General features: G+C 35.5%; 1 pseudogene; it reads right to left on the reverse strand.

Moving 5' to 3' along the window:
• Nucleotides 1–13,940: 13,940 nt before the first annotated feature.
• LOC122423170 lies at nt 13,941–14,890 on the reverse strand (annotated as a pseudogene).
• Between the last annotated feature and the right edge of the window lie 289 nt (nt 14,891–15,179).

Below are 15,179 nucleotides of genomic sequence, written 5' to 3' on the forward strand. Positions count from 1 at the left end.
CATGTATTGGCTATTGTAAACAGTGCTGCAGTGAATGTTTAGATACATGTATCTTTTTGAATTATGTTTTTTTCTAGGTATATGCCCAGTAGTGGTATTGCTGGGTCATATGGTAGATAATGTTTAGATTTTTGAGGTACCTCCATACTTTTCTTTGGGTTGGCTGTATCATGTCACATCACCATTAGATTTCTTATAGGTTTTTGATGATGATCATTCTGACCAGCATGGGATGATACCACAATGTAGTTTTGATTTGCATTTCTCTAATAATTAGTGATATTGCACATCTTTTTGTGTGCTTGTTTGCCATCTGTATGTCTTTTTTGGAGAAATATCTTTAGGTCTTCTGCATGTTTTTGGATTTGGTTGCTTTTTTTTTTTTAATTTTTAATTTTGCTGCATGCACTGTTTGTATATTTTGGAGATTAATCCTCTGTCAGTTGCTTTGTTTGAAATATTTTACCCCATTCTGAAGGTTGTCTTTTTGTTTTGTTCATGTTTTTTGTTGCTGTGCAAAAGCTTTTAAGTTTCATTAAATCCAGTTTGTTTATTTTTGTTATACTATAATTTTCATTACTCTAGGAAAAAAATCTTACTTTGATCTACATTAAACAGCATCCTACCTATGTTTTCCTCTAAGAGTTTCATAGTGTCTGGCCTTATATATAAGTCTTTCATTCATTTTGAGTTTATTTTTGTGTATAGTATTAGTTTCCCTGGTGGCTCAGGTGGTAAAGAATCCACCTGCAATAGTGGAGACCCAGGTTTGATCCCTGATTGGGAAGATCTCCTGCAGAAGGAAATGACAACCCACTCCAGTATTCTTGCCTGGGAAATCTCACCAACAGAGGAGTCTGGTGGCCTACAGTTCATGGGATCACAAGAGTCAGACATGATTTAGCGACTAAACAACCACCACCATAGCATTAGTAAGTGTTCTAATTTCATTCTTTTACCTGTAGCTGTCCACTTTTCCAGTGGAGAGTTCCAGAGAATAGCATGGAGAGATGAGAAAGACTTCTGAAGTGAATAATGCAAAGAAATGGAGGAAAACAACAGAATGGGAAAGACTGGAGATCGCCTCAAGAATATTAGAGATACCAAGGAGTATTTCAAGCAAGGGTGGTCACAATAAAGGTCAGAAACAGCAAGAACCTAACAGAAGCAGAAGAGATTAAGAAGAGGCAGCAAGAATACACAGAAGAACTATACAAAAAAGGTCTTAATGACACAGGTAACCATGATAGTGTGTGGTCACTCAGCTAGAACCAGACATCCTGGAGTGTGAAGTCAAGTGGGACTTAGGAAGCACTACTATGAACAAAACTAGTGGAGGTGATGGAATTCCAGCTGAGCTATTTAAAATCCTAAAAGATGATGCTGTTAAAAGTGATGCACTCAATATGTCAGCAAATTTGGAAAACTCAGCCACAAACTAGAAAAGGGCAGTTTTCACTCCAATTCCAACGAATGATAATGTCAAATAATGTTTGGAGTGTTAGTTGCTCAGCTGTGTCTGACTCTTTGCAACTCTGTAGATTGTTCCCTGCCAGGTTTCTCTGTCTATGGAATTCTAAAGACAAGAATACTAGAGTGGGATCCATTTTCTTCTCCAGGGGATCTTCCTGACCCAGAGATTGAATCTGGCTCTCCTGCATTGGAGGCAGATTCTTTACTATCTGAGCCACCAGGGAAGCCCCTAGGAATATTCAAAATACCATACAAATGCACTGATTTCACGTGCTAGCAAGATATTGCTCAAAATCCTTTAAGCTAGGCTTTAGCAGTACATGAACAGACAACTTCCAAATGTACAAGCTGAATTTAGGAATGACAGGGGAACCAGAGATCAAACCGCCATCATTCATTGGGTCATAGAGAAAGAAAAGGAATTTCAGAAAATCATTTAAACTTCTGCTTCATTGACTATGCTGAAGTCTTTGACCTTGGGGATCACAACAAACTGTGGAAAACTCTTAAAGAGATGGGAATACCAGACCACCTTATCTGTCTCCTGAGAAACCTGTATGCAAGACAAGAAGCAACAGTTATTACTGGACATGGAACAATGGACTGGTTCATAATTGAGAAAAGATTATGTCACACTGCTGTTTAATTTATATGCAGAGTACCTCATGTGAAATGGCAGACTGGATGACTCACAAGTAGGAATCAAGATGCCAGGAGAAATATCAGCAAACTCAAATGTGTAGAAGATACTGTTCTAATGGCAGAAAGTGAAGAGAAACTAAAGAGCCTCTTCATGAGGCTGAAAGAGGTGAGTGAAAATGATGGCTTCATTCAGCATTCAAAAAACTAAGATCCTGGCTCTGGTTCCACCACTTTATGGCAAATAGATGGGGGAAAAGTGGAAGCAGTGACAGATTTCATTTTCTTGGGCTCTGAAATCACTGTGGACAGTGACTGTAGCCACGAAATTTTAAAAAAAAAAAAAAAAAACTTGCTCCTTGATAGAAAAGCTATGACAAATCTAGACAGTGTATTAAGTAGAAAAGACATCACATTGCCGATAAAGGTCCATATAGTTGAAGCTATGTAGTCATGTACAAATAGTACATGTACAACAGTAGTGAAAACTAGACCATAAAGAAGGCTAGGCACTGAAGAATTGATGATTTCAAACTGTGGTGCTAGAGTGCCTTGGACGGCAAGAACTAGTCAACCCTAAAGGAAATCAACATTGAATAGTCATTGGAAGGATTGACAAATGACTGTAAAGAAGCTGAGATGGGAAATTTTATGTTATATGTATTTTATCAAAATTATAAAAACTGAGAAAGTGTAAACAAAATCAGGTATGTATTGAGGATAACCACACATAATACAAAAACATAGATAAATCCTGCTCAGAAGATGTCAAACAGAATGAGCAACTTTGAAAGAAAACTATGAAAGTAAAAATATTTAGCTTTGTTATTAAACAAAAATAATTTGAAAAATGCAACAGCATCTCACTTCAAAACTATAAAGTATGAGGAATAGATAGGAAGAAATATAAGTCTTAATCAGAAAAATATAATAATTTTTTTCTGAGCTGTAACATGAGATTCTATTTCAGGAAAATCCATAAGCACAATTAAAGATGAATAAATAGAATTATTTGCAATACATGTAAGTCAAGTTGTGAATATATGCAAAAATAATAACAATGCTGCTCATTTTTAGAGAATATAGTAAGTAGACAAAGATATTTGTACAAAAATGAATTTTTCATCTCAGTTTATAGTTTATGTAGAAAGACTACATAAATTTATTTTAAAATTATGTAGAATTATATGACATCATGTCAGTTTCAGGCAGTCATGTCTTGAAAATATTTTTTAAGGAACTATAAAGTATCAATTATTATAATTGATTTCAGATTATGATAGAATGCTCTAAAGGGAATGCTACACAGTTCCTTAAATGATGATGTAAATTTACAATTATTGAGATGAAAAATAGTTTATTTAAGATTTTGTATAAAATATTTTGGAAAGCAAATCATATTTCACATTTTGAAATGTACAAATTAATATGAATATTTCTACATAGGAAAATTTCTGGAAAATTGTAATCTGAGCTATTAAGATTGATTTTCATATTTAAGTATAAATTTTGTTTTTATTAATTTAACTCTATAATAAATAGCAATTTTGGATAATAACTAGAAATTGCTTTACAGTTTGTAACAAATAGCAAGCACTAGATGTTATAAGAAAAATGCAAAGTTAGATATATATGTCAAAGTATTTAGGGAAATATATATTGATAGAAAAGTACTTAATAGCAGTAGCATGAACTGATATTAAGTAGTTGAGATGGTGAATTTCATGTTATATTCAATTTACCAAAATTATAAAAAAGAACATGATAAAGTGTAAACAAAATCCTAAAGAATTATTGAGGGTAATTACAAATAAAATAAAACTGATGTCATTTATGAAATGAAGTTGCTCAGTCGTGTCCGACACTTTGCGACCCCATGGACTGTAGCCTATCACGCTCGTCCTCCATGGGATTTTCCAGGCAAGAGTACTGAAGTGATGTCATTTATAATAAATAGCAATTTCTTGATTTCTTAAAATTAAGTTAGAAGTAAAGTGTAATTGTATTCTATGAGCAGCTATTAGCAGGTATAGATATTATTGAGCAAGAGTAAAGAAATGTAGGCTTTATCTTTTCATTTCCATTTTATGTAAAAATTCTGTGTTGCAGGTTACTGTGGAATCTTCAGTTCTCTGAGGACACTGTCCCCATGGCTGCATATTTCAGGATTCTTGCCAGAAGATTGTTTCAAAGATTCATAGGTGACTTGAAAACCTAATTCATGATGGCATCACTGACTTGATGGACACGAGTTTGAGTAAGCTCTGGGAGTTGGTGATGGACAGGGGAGCCTGGCATGCTGCAGTCCATGGGCTCGCAAAGAGTTGGACACGACTGAGTGACTGAACTGAACAGAAAACCTAATTCACCTAGGACACATCTTTGTTTACTTGATTTCCTGTTTTGCATATAAACAAACATGAATCTTTTTACTGTCAGAAATTCTCAGTTTGCCAGGAAGATTTGAATATCATGTCTATCCAAACTGGAGAAAGTTCCTCATATCCCCCGGACTCTGGAGTGGAAATACCTTTCAAAAGAACACAAATGAATATCTTGGCAGGAAAGTCTTGGCAACATGTTAGAAATGAAAGGATCAGATAAATGACAGTCATCTCAGAGCTGCCTGTAAGGTGGGTGTGGGTCCATGAGTAAGAGTGACCAGAGGTCCAGTTACAAGTTCATGCAGGATTATTCTTCATTCTCCTAATCCTCAGGATGTCCAGGGATAAATAACCAACTGAAACCACTGCATCTCTGGTCTTTAAGAGACAGAAAATGATTATCTCATAAACAGTTTGGTATATCTTGGCAAAACTAAAGAGACATAAATAGGTAATTAAATTTTGATTAAAAAATCAAGGATCCATAATTTTAAATTGATCAAGGATACTGATGGGACTGGATTTTGCATTAAAAAATAGCAGGAAACTTAAAAACAGGTGAAATGAAAGACTTCTAGAAGTAACCTTGAAGTGGACATTATCTGCTGATTTGATTAAAATCCTTACACTCTTTAAATGTTCAGGTCTCTAAAATGTAAGAAAATTAACAAGAAGTCAGACAACAGTGTCAGTTACTTTTTCAAAATATTTTGGAGCAAGGACAGGGCCTGAAGTCTCCAACTAGATATCTGAAGACTGAAGAAAATAGAGAAAGGTGGCAGGATCTGCAATCCTTTTATAAATTATCTTGAATCTGTTATCCATATATTATAATGATTTAACCTATTGCTAATATTGGTTTGGTTTATTGTTAAATGTGTGATACTCAGATATGTGGAAGAGTCCCCAGCTCATCCTAAAAGATGTTTTCAAACAGAGTGAGTCTTGTCTCTTTAATGGAGCCAGTAAACTCCGGGAGGTTTATTGGGGAAAATGAGCACATGAGTAGCTCCAGCTTTTGCAGAAAAGGAATATGTTAAAGCAATCAAGTAACACTGTCACAAGCCAGCTAATCAGAATTTCTAACAGAAATTATGCTTTTATTTAAAACAAATTATTGATGGCCTTGAACAAAATTTGGGAAGTGAAATCATTTCAGTAGGTGTTACTGTGTTTAGTTGGTGTTGGCTGAGAAACAACCACAGAGCAGTTGTTGGTCCAAATCCAGGATTGCAGTCAATCTCTGGGGTTAACATATATCTGTCAGGTGTTTTTAAGAAGCATAAATTGAAGCAAAAAGGAAAGTCATCCTCTGCCAAACACAGTGGTAACTTTCGGTTTTAATCCAAGTGTTGTGTGTGTGCTGAGTGGAGAGGTTATAGGGTCATTTAAGAGACACCTCGTGGACTTGCCTGGTGGTCCAGCAGCTATGAGTCTTCCTTCCAGGGAAGGGACATGTGTTCCATCCCTGGTCCAGGGAGATCCCACGTGCCCCAGGCAACAAAGCCCATCACAACCACTGAGCCCATGGCCTAGAGCCCATGCTCTGCAGTGAGAAGCCTGGGACCAAAACTAGGGAGTAAACATCACTCGCCGCAGCTAAAGAAAGTGTGCACAAAGCAAGAGGACCTGGCTTAGCCAAAAATATAAATAAATAAATTACTTGATAAATTAATAAAAAAGAATACCCACCTAGAACATTTCCTTCACCAGATGTAAAAGCCAACAAGAATCCCTGGTGTCAGAGTCAGGGATATGGCAAATGTTAAAAGTACCAGAGTAGTTATAAAATTGATTCCACATATTATGCAATATAAATTGACCTAGGTCTAAGGGTAAATACTATCTCAAGTTAATTCTATATCTCAGAATCTGTATGTTCTGTGGGTATTACATTAAATGAGATATCGAATAGAATGTAAGCATAGGGTGTGACAAAATGCACAGATCTTAGAGTGGTTTGAGAGATTAGGAGACTCCTTGGAAGAGTCTAAACAGAAAATGGAGGGGGAAGTCACTAAATGCCAGATATGGGTCAGAAGCAGAAAGCAGATGGGATTCCTGAAAAAGTAAAAGGCACAAATGGCTAGATAAAAGTACTTTCCAGACAGGTAGTCCACCTAAGATGACTCTCCTATCTCATTCTCACGATGCTGTGTTTCTAGAGTCACTCTCCATGACTCCAAGATCTTCAAACAAAGAAACAGAACTTCTCTATGTTTAAGTCAGGGAAACAGTGGAATTAAGTAAAAATACCTGCAGTGTCAATAGAGTTTTGAGATAGGCTTACTCTAAAAAAAAAAAAAAAATTCTAGCTTGATTGCAGTTGTTAATATAGGGCAATCAATGATGGATTTTGGTTTTAGTACAGCGAGCAAGGTGTAAGACGGGAGTGAACAGACATGCAGTTGAGATACCATTCCATTGTGACCCCATGAACTGTAGCCTGCCAAGCTCCTATGTCTGTGGAATTCTCCAGATGAGAATACAGGAATGGTGGCCCTTCCCTTTTCTAGGGGATCTTTCCCAGTTGAAGGATTGAACCCAAGTCTCCTGCATTGCAGGCTGATTCTTTACCAGCTCAGCTACCATGGAAGCCCTTTCAAACAATCAATGATGACTCTTGATTTTAGTACAGTGAACAAGGAATAAGGCAGAAATGAACAGATATGCAGTTGAGTTGCCATTCCATGTGAAATGTGCCCCTAGAGGGAGTATTAAATTGTTGTGATGATGTTTAACATTAACAAAGATTGTATCAAATATGAAATGTTTGATAATTATCAAATTTTACATGATAAATTGATATCATGGAATTTCAACAATTTCCAGAGGAAAGCAGAGATGATGATGTCAAAGTGAGGTGTGAGAAATATCAATTTTATAAGATAAATATGGGAAGAGGTTCTTACAAGGATGAAACCAGAAGGGCAGAACAAAAACCATAAGTGTGGATATGGTGTGAACAATGTGTCTAGAACAACATATGTATAGGATATGATTCACAGTGACAAATGTGACAAAATGTGAAAATAAAATAAGCTAAACTTCACTGAAACTTAAAGAAATAACAGCTACAATTGCCAAGTGCAGTTTCAGTGCAGTGCTGTATTCAGAAGCCGTGTTGAAAGCAGTTGAGATGTAGATTGGAAGTTTAGATGCAGTTAGACTAAATTATTAGAAGCTAAGGAAGAAGTCTATTTGGAGAAATTCATGGGAAAGGCTTAGGAAAGAATTTTCAATACAGGAACTGTCCTCTGTAGATTAGGTTTGGCCATGGCAAATTTTATATCCTGTTTTCTTAGAATTACAGTAAAACGGAGTCCTCAACTGCTTTTGCAAATGGATATAGAAAGCCTTATGTGTTTTTAAAATATCAAGGAGATAGAAACTTCATGGGCATAATTAACTTGTGTAAAATATCAGTTCATGATAAAAAAAAAAATTAAGAAAACAGGCTATCCTAAAGTTCATGATTTCATTGCTCCTAGGGGACAAGTTTGCTATGAGAAAAATTAATTCCAAAGTATAAATTGAAATCATAGCATACTTTAAAAAATACTATGGAAAATGTATGGTTTACTTGGACAGTATTATTTAAAGAGTCCCCCCAAATGAATTTTTTTTTTATAATTATAGGTTATGACCATTTAGCATGCTGTAAAAATGATTTGGTAATATTTCTATTTATTTATTTTTAAATTGATGTATATTTGATTTATAGCATTATATTAATGTCAGTATACAGCAGAGTGATTCAATATTTTTATAGATTTTACAGAAAACCTCAGAGATTCAGGGCATGTTAGGGTTAGTATTTCAATGAAATTTTTGTTACAGATTTAATTTTGTCCATATATTTGTGTTTTGTTTGTGTGCCTATACACTGAACTACAATGTAAAATGTATATTTTAGCATATATTTCATGGTCAAAATGTTTGCGAGCCAAGTTTCTAACCTATCAAAGAATATGTCAACAGAGCTTACAACATGAATTAGTTAAAAATACTCATTATCAAATGAAAGAAGATACATGTAAATGGCATTGTTTACCTTATTTAAACAAAATCTACAGGTAAAATATAAAATATTTTCTTACCTTCTTTTCAGATCTTCCTTCCAACCATTTTACAGGCAGACTGGGGGGAAGTCAGGACCTAGAAATGAGAAACCCCACCTCAGTAATCAGTTTCATCCTCCTGGGATTAACAGATGACCTACAAATGCAGATTTTGATTTTTCTATTTCTTTTCATCACCCACATGTTGAGTATAATTGGAAACCTGATCATCATCACCCTCATATTAGTGGATTCTCATCTTAAAATAGTGATGTGCCTTTTTCTCCAAAACTTTTCCTTCTTAGAAATCTCATTCACTTCTGCCTGCACTCCTAGATTCTTGTATAGTGTGTCAGCAGGTGACAGGTCCATTATGTATGATGCTTGTGTAGCCCAACTATTCTTAACATGTATGTTTGGAATAACAGAACAGCTTCAATTTCAGTGCATGTAATTGGGTTGTTCATAATTTCTATTTCTTCCTGGTTCAGTCTTGGAAGATTGAACTTTTCCAAGAATCTGTCCATTTCTTCCAGGTTATCCATTTTATAGCCTTATAGTTGTTCATAATAGTCTCTTATAACCCTTTGTATTTCTGCATTGTCTGTTGTAACCTCTCCTTTTTCATTTCTCATTTTGTTGATTTGATTCTTCTGTCTTTTTTTCTTCATGAGTCTGGCTAAGGGTTTGTCAATTTTGTTTATCTTCTCAAAGAATAAGCTTTTAGTTTTATTACTCTTTACTATTGTTTCTTTCATTTCTTTTTCATTTACTTTTGCTCAGATCTTTAGGATTTCTTTCCTTCTACTAATTTTAGGGGCTTTTTTTGTTTGTTTGTTTGTTCTTCTTTTTCCAGTTGCTTTAGGTGTAAAATTAGGCTGTCTGTTTGATCTTTTTGTTTCCTGAGGTAGGATTGTATTACTATAAACTTACTTCTTGGAACTGCTTTTGCTGCATCCCATAGGTTTTGAGTTGACATATTTTCATTGTCATTTATTTCTAGAATTTTTTTTTATTTCGCTTTTCATTTCTTCAGTAATCTGTTGGTTATTCAGAAATGTGTTGTTTAATCTCCATGTGTTTGTGTTTCTTAAAGTTTTTTTTTTTTTTTTCTTGTAATTGATATCTAGTCTCATAGTGTTGTGGTCAGAGAAGATGCTTGATATGATTTCAACTTTCTTAAATTTACTGAGGTTTGATTTGTGACCCTAGATGTGGTCTATCCTGGAGAATGTTTCATGTGCACTTGAGAAGAAAGTGTGTTCTGCATTTGGATGGAATGTCAGTGAGATTCATCTTGAGATTCATTGCATCAAAATGTATCATTTAAGACTTGTGTTTCCTTATTAATTTTCTGTTTTGATGATCTGTCCACTGGTGTCAGTGGGGGTATTAAAGTCTCCTACTATTATTGTGTTACTGTCAATTTCTCCTTTTATGTCTGGTACTGTTTGTCTTATGTATTGAGGTGCTCCTATGTTGGGTGCATACATGCTTACAATTGTCATGTCTTCCTCTTGGTTGGATTCCTTGACCATTATGTAGTGTCCTTCCTTATCTCTTATAATCTTCTTTATTTTAAGGTTTGATTTGTCTGATATGAGGATTGCTACTCCAGCTTTCTTTTGCTTCCCATTTGCATGGAATATATTTTTCCATTCTCTCAGTTTAAGTCTATATGTGTCTTGAGGTCTGAAGCGGGTATCTTGTAGACAAGGTATATATGGGTCTTGTGTTTGTAGACATTCAGTCAGTCTTTGTCTTTTGGTTAGAGCATTTAATCTATTTACATTTAAAGTAATTATTGATATATATGTTTTTATTGCCATTTTCTAATTGTTGGGGGTTGATTTTGTAGATGTTTTTCCTTCTCTTCTATTTCTTGACTATATAAGTCCCTTTAACATTTGTTGTAAAGCTGGTTTGGTGGTACTTAATTCTCTTTACTTTTGCTTGTCTGAAAAACTTTTTATTTCTCCATTATTTTTGAATGAGATCCTTGCTGGATATAATAATCTTGGTTGTAGATTTTCCCCTTTCAGTGCTTTAAATATATCCTGCAATTCCCTTCTGGCCTGCAGAATTTCTGCTGAAAGATCATCTGTGAAGTGTATGGGATTTCCCTTGTATGTTATTCATTGCTTCTCCCTTGCTGCTTTTAATGTTCTTTCTTTGTGTTTAGTCTTTGTAAGTTTGATTAGCATCTTTGCATGTTTCAAGAAAATTAGAGATACCAAGGGAACATTTCATGCAAAGATGGGCTCAATAAAGGACAGAAATGGTAGGGACCTAACAAAAGCAGAAGATATTAAGAAGAGGTGGCAAGAATACAGAGAAGAACTGTACAAAAAAGATCTTCATGACTCAGATAATCACGATGGTGTGATCACTCACCTAAAGCCAGACATGCTGGAATGTGAAGTCAAGCGGGCCTGAGGAAGCATCACTATGAACAAAGCTAGTGGAGGTGATGGAATTCCAGTTGAGCTCTTTCAAATCCTAAAAGATGATGCTGTGAAAGTGCTGCATTCAGTATGCCAGCAAATTTGGAAAACTCAGCAGTGTCCACAGGACTGGAAAAGGTCAGTTTTCATTCCAATCCCAAAGAAAGGCAATGCCAAAGAATGCTCAAACTACCGCACAGTTGGACTCATCTCACATGCTAGTAAATGCTCAAAATTCTCCAAGTCAGGCTTCAGCAATACGTGAGCCATGAACTTCCAGATATTCACTTTGGTTTTAGAAAAAGCAGAGGAACCAGATTTCAAACTGCCAACATCTGTTGGATCAACAAAAAAGCAAGAGAGTTCCAGAAAAAAAACATCTATTTCTGCGTTATTGACTACCCCAAAGACTTTGACTGCGTGGATCACAATATAAACTGTGGAAAATTCTTAAAGAGATGGGGATACTAGACCACCTGACCTGTCTATTGAAGAATCTGTATGCAAGTCAGGAAGCAACAGTTAGAACTGGACATGGAACAAGAGACTGGTTCCAAATAGGAAAAGGAGTGCATCAAGGCTGTATATTGTCACCATCCTTATTTAACTTATATGCAGAGTACATCATGAGAAACGCTGGGCTGGAAGAAGCACAAGCTGGAATCAAGATTGCCAGGAGAAATATCAATAACCTCAGATATGCAGATGGCACCACCCTTATGGCAGAAAGTAAAGAAGAACTAAAGAGCCTCTAGATGAAAGTGAAAGAGGAGAGTTAAAAAGTTGGCTTAAAACTCAACATTCAGAAAACTAAGATCATGGCATCCAGTCCCATATCTTCCTGGCAAATAGATGGAGAAAGAGTGGAAACAGCGGGAGACTTTATTTTGGGGGGTTCTAAAATCACTGCAGATGATGACTGCAGCCCTGAAATTAAAAGATGCTTACTCCTTGGAAGGAAAGTTATGACCAACTTAGACAGCATATCGAAAAGCAGAGACATTACTTTGCCAACAAAGTTCCATCTAGTCAAGGCTATGGTTTTTCCAGTAGTCATGTATGGATGTGTGATTTGGACTATAAAGAAAGTTGAACACCAAAGAATTTATTCTTTTGAAGTGTGGTGTTGGAGAAGACTCTTGAGAATCCCTTTGGACTGAGAGGAGATCCAACCAGTCAATCCTAAAAGAAATCAGTCCTGAATATTCATTGGAAGGACTGATGCTGAAGCTGAAAGTCAATACTTTGGCCATCTGATACAAAAAGCTGACTCTTAAGACCCTGATGCTGGAAGAGATTGAGGGCTGGAGGAGAAGGTTATGACAGAGGATGAGATGGTTGGATGGAACCACCGACTCAATGGACATGAGTTTGAGTAAATTTCAGGAGTTGGTGATGGAGAGGGAAGCCTGGCGTGCTGCAGACCATGGGGTCACAAAGAGTCAGACATGACTGAGTGACTGAACCAAACGTAACTTGTGTGTTTCTCCTTGGATTTATCCTTTGTGGGACACTTTGTGCCTCTTGGACTTTATTGACTATTTCCTTTTCCATGTTGGGGAAATTTTCAACTATAATCTCTTCAAAAGTTTTCTCATACCCTTTCTTTTTCTCTTCTTCTTCTGGGACTCCTATAATTCAAATGTTGGTGCTTTTGATACAGTCCCAGAAGTCTCTGAGACTGTCCTCAGCTCTATTCATTCTTTTTACTTTATTCTGCTCTTCAGAAGTTATTTCCTACATGTTATCTTCCAGATCACTGATTCGTTCTGCTTCAGATATTCTGCTATTGATTCCTTCTAGAGTATCTTTAATTACAGTAATTGGGTCATTTGTATGTTTATTCTTTAATTCTTCTAGGTATTTGTTAATTGATTCTTGCATTTTCTTCATTTTGTTTTCAAAGTTTTTGATCATCTTTATTATCATCATTCTGAATTCTTCTCCAGGTAATTTTCCTATTTCCTCTTCATTTATTTAGGCTTCTGTGTTTGTAATTTGTTCCTTCATAGGTGCAGTGTTTCTCTGCCTTTTTTTTTTTTTTAAGTTATTGTGTTTGAGGTCTCCTTTTCCCAGGCTTCAAGGAAAGTTGAATTATTTCCTTGGAAAAGGTGAATTCTTTCTTCCCTTTTTTTCCTGCCTTCCTAAGCTTGGTCCAGTGGTTTGTGTGAGTTTCATATAGGGTGAGATTTGTGCTGAGTTTTTGTTTGTTTGTTTTTCCTCTGATTGGCAAGGCTGAGTAAGGTGGTAATCCTGTCTGCTGATGATTGGGTTTGCATCTCTTTCAGAAATTCAAAAATTTAGAATCATAATAAAAATACTTTCATTTGAGATCATACAGAATTTGATTGCTATTTTTCTTATTCATCACATAAGGAAGAATCAAAATGTCACTGAGTGACAAAGTATTTTGTAAAATAGTAACAATAGTATAATAGCAATAATAGTATCTTATTTTATAATTTGTACAGTATGCTCACATATTTAAAAATATGACACACCAAACAATAATCTCAGGAGGATATGCTATATCAATATAATTGAACTATTCTTGACTAAATAATTGATTTTGTAATTTTTTTCAAATAGTCTTTTTTGTTCTAAAAATATAATTTCAGCAACAAATATTCTATTCCTATGCCAGATTGTGGAAAGATACCTAACACACTAGCTTATAGAGAGCCTTACTGAAAGCATTTGTTTCTTACAATATGATCTGTGAAAAATATCACATTTAAAATTCTGCATATCTGAAATTCAAAAAGGAATAGGTTTGTAGAACAGAATTTCCAGCAAGAAATGATAGCATGGAGGAGGCCCCAAATTGGCTGAAATGGTTAATATAACTAAAAATATGTACAAAAAAAGACAAACTAGACCAAGATTAAAAGGGCAGCCTTTCTTCCCCATTGTTTTTCTTCATACACTTTAGAATTTTCTCATTTATTTGAAGTAAACCAAACTTTCTGGACCATGTCCTTAAAGGCCTGTTTCACTCTCTGGTTCTTTTGGGTATAAATGAGGGGATTCAGCAAAGGGGCAACTAAGGTATTGAACACAGCTACTCCTTTGCTTATAGTCACTCTCTCATTTGCTGGTGGTTTTATGTACATGAAAATGCAGCTTCCATAAGAAGCTGGAGACTGCAATCATGTGGGAAGAACAGGTATAAAAGGCTTTGGCCCTTTGTTGAGCAGAAGGGAATTTGAGAATTATCCTGATGATACACACATAGAAGAATCGCTAACATCAGTGTGACCATCAGTGTCACCACAGTCAGGAAAAAGCCATCAGCCCTAGGAAATGTGTATCTGAATAAGATATCTGTAGGATGGGAGAAGAATCACAAATAAAATGATCAATGATATTGGAATCACAGAATTCCAACTTAAGCCCTAAAATCACTGGAGGAAAGGTCATCAGGAATCCAGTTGCCCAAGAGCTGAGTACAAGTTGGTGGCAAAGTCTGTTGCTCATGAGAGGTGTAACTGAGGGGTTTACATATGGCCACATAACGGTCATAGGACATAGCAGCCAGAAGGTAAAATTCAGTGACTCAAAGGAAGATTAAAAAAAAAAAAAAAAAACTGGGTCATACAACTTATATAGCAAATAGTTCTGTCCTTTGTGACAAGGCTCACCAAGAACCTTGGAATATAAACAGTTGTGAATGAGATGTCTACAAGGGAAAAATTTTTTACCAAGAAATACATTGGTATCTTAGGTGGGAATCCACAAGGTTGAGAATGGTAGTGTTTAAGTTTCCTGTCACACTCAACACATAGGTTAAAAAAAAAAAAATAGAGAAAGAGAAAAACTACAATCTGCAGCACAAGGTCTCTGTCAGACCCAAAAGAATGAACTCTGTTTGTGTTGATTGGCTCCTCATTTATCTCATAGGGGTTTTATGAAAGATAGAAAAAAAGAGCTAAATGGATAATGGTCAAGATTGTCTCTAAGTGTCAATAAGAACAGAGAAGAGAGAAGCTAACATTTTTCAGTACCAACAATGTGTCAGGCACTGTCTTTGGGGATGTACATAAATTTTCTTGTTAAAATCTCTACAATCTTGTTTGAGTAGATTGTTACCATTTCCACTTTTTAGAGAAAAAAAAATGATCTCAAATTAAAGCGTTTGGGGAATATATCTAAATCTCAGCTTACTAACAGAAACCTGG

This window comes from Cervus canadensis, chromosome 21, assembly GCF_019320065.1.
Source record: "Cervus canadensis isolate Bull #8, Minnesota chromosome 21, ASM1932006v1, whole genome shotgun sequence".
Lineage (NCBI taxonomy): Eukaryota > Metazoa > Chordata > Mammalia > Artiodactyla > Cervidae > Cervus > Cervus canadensis.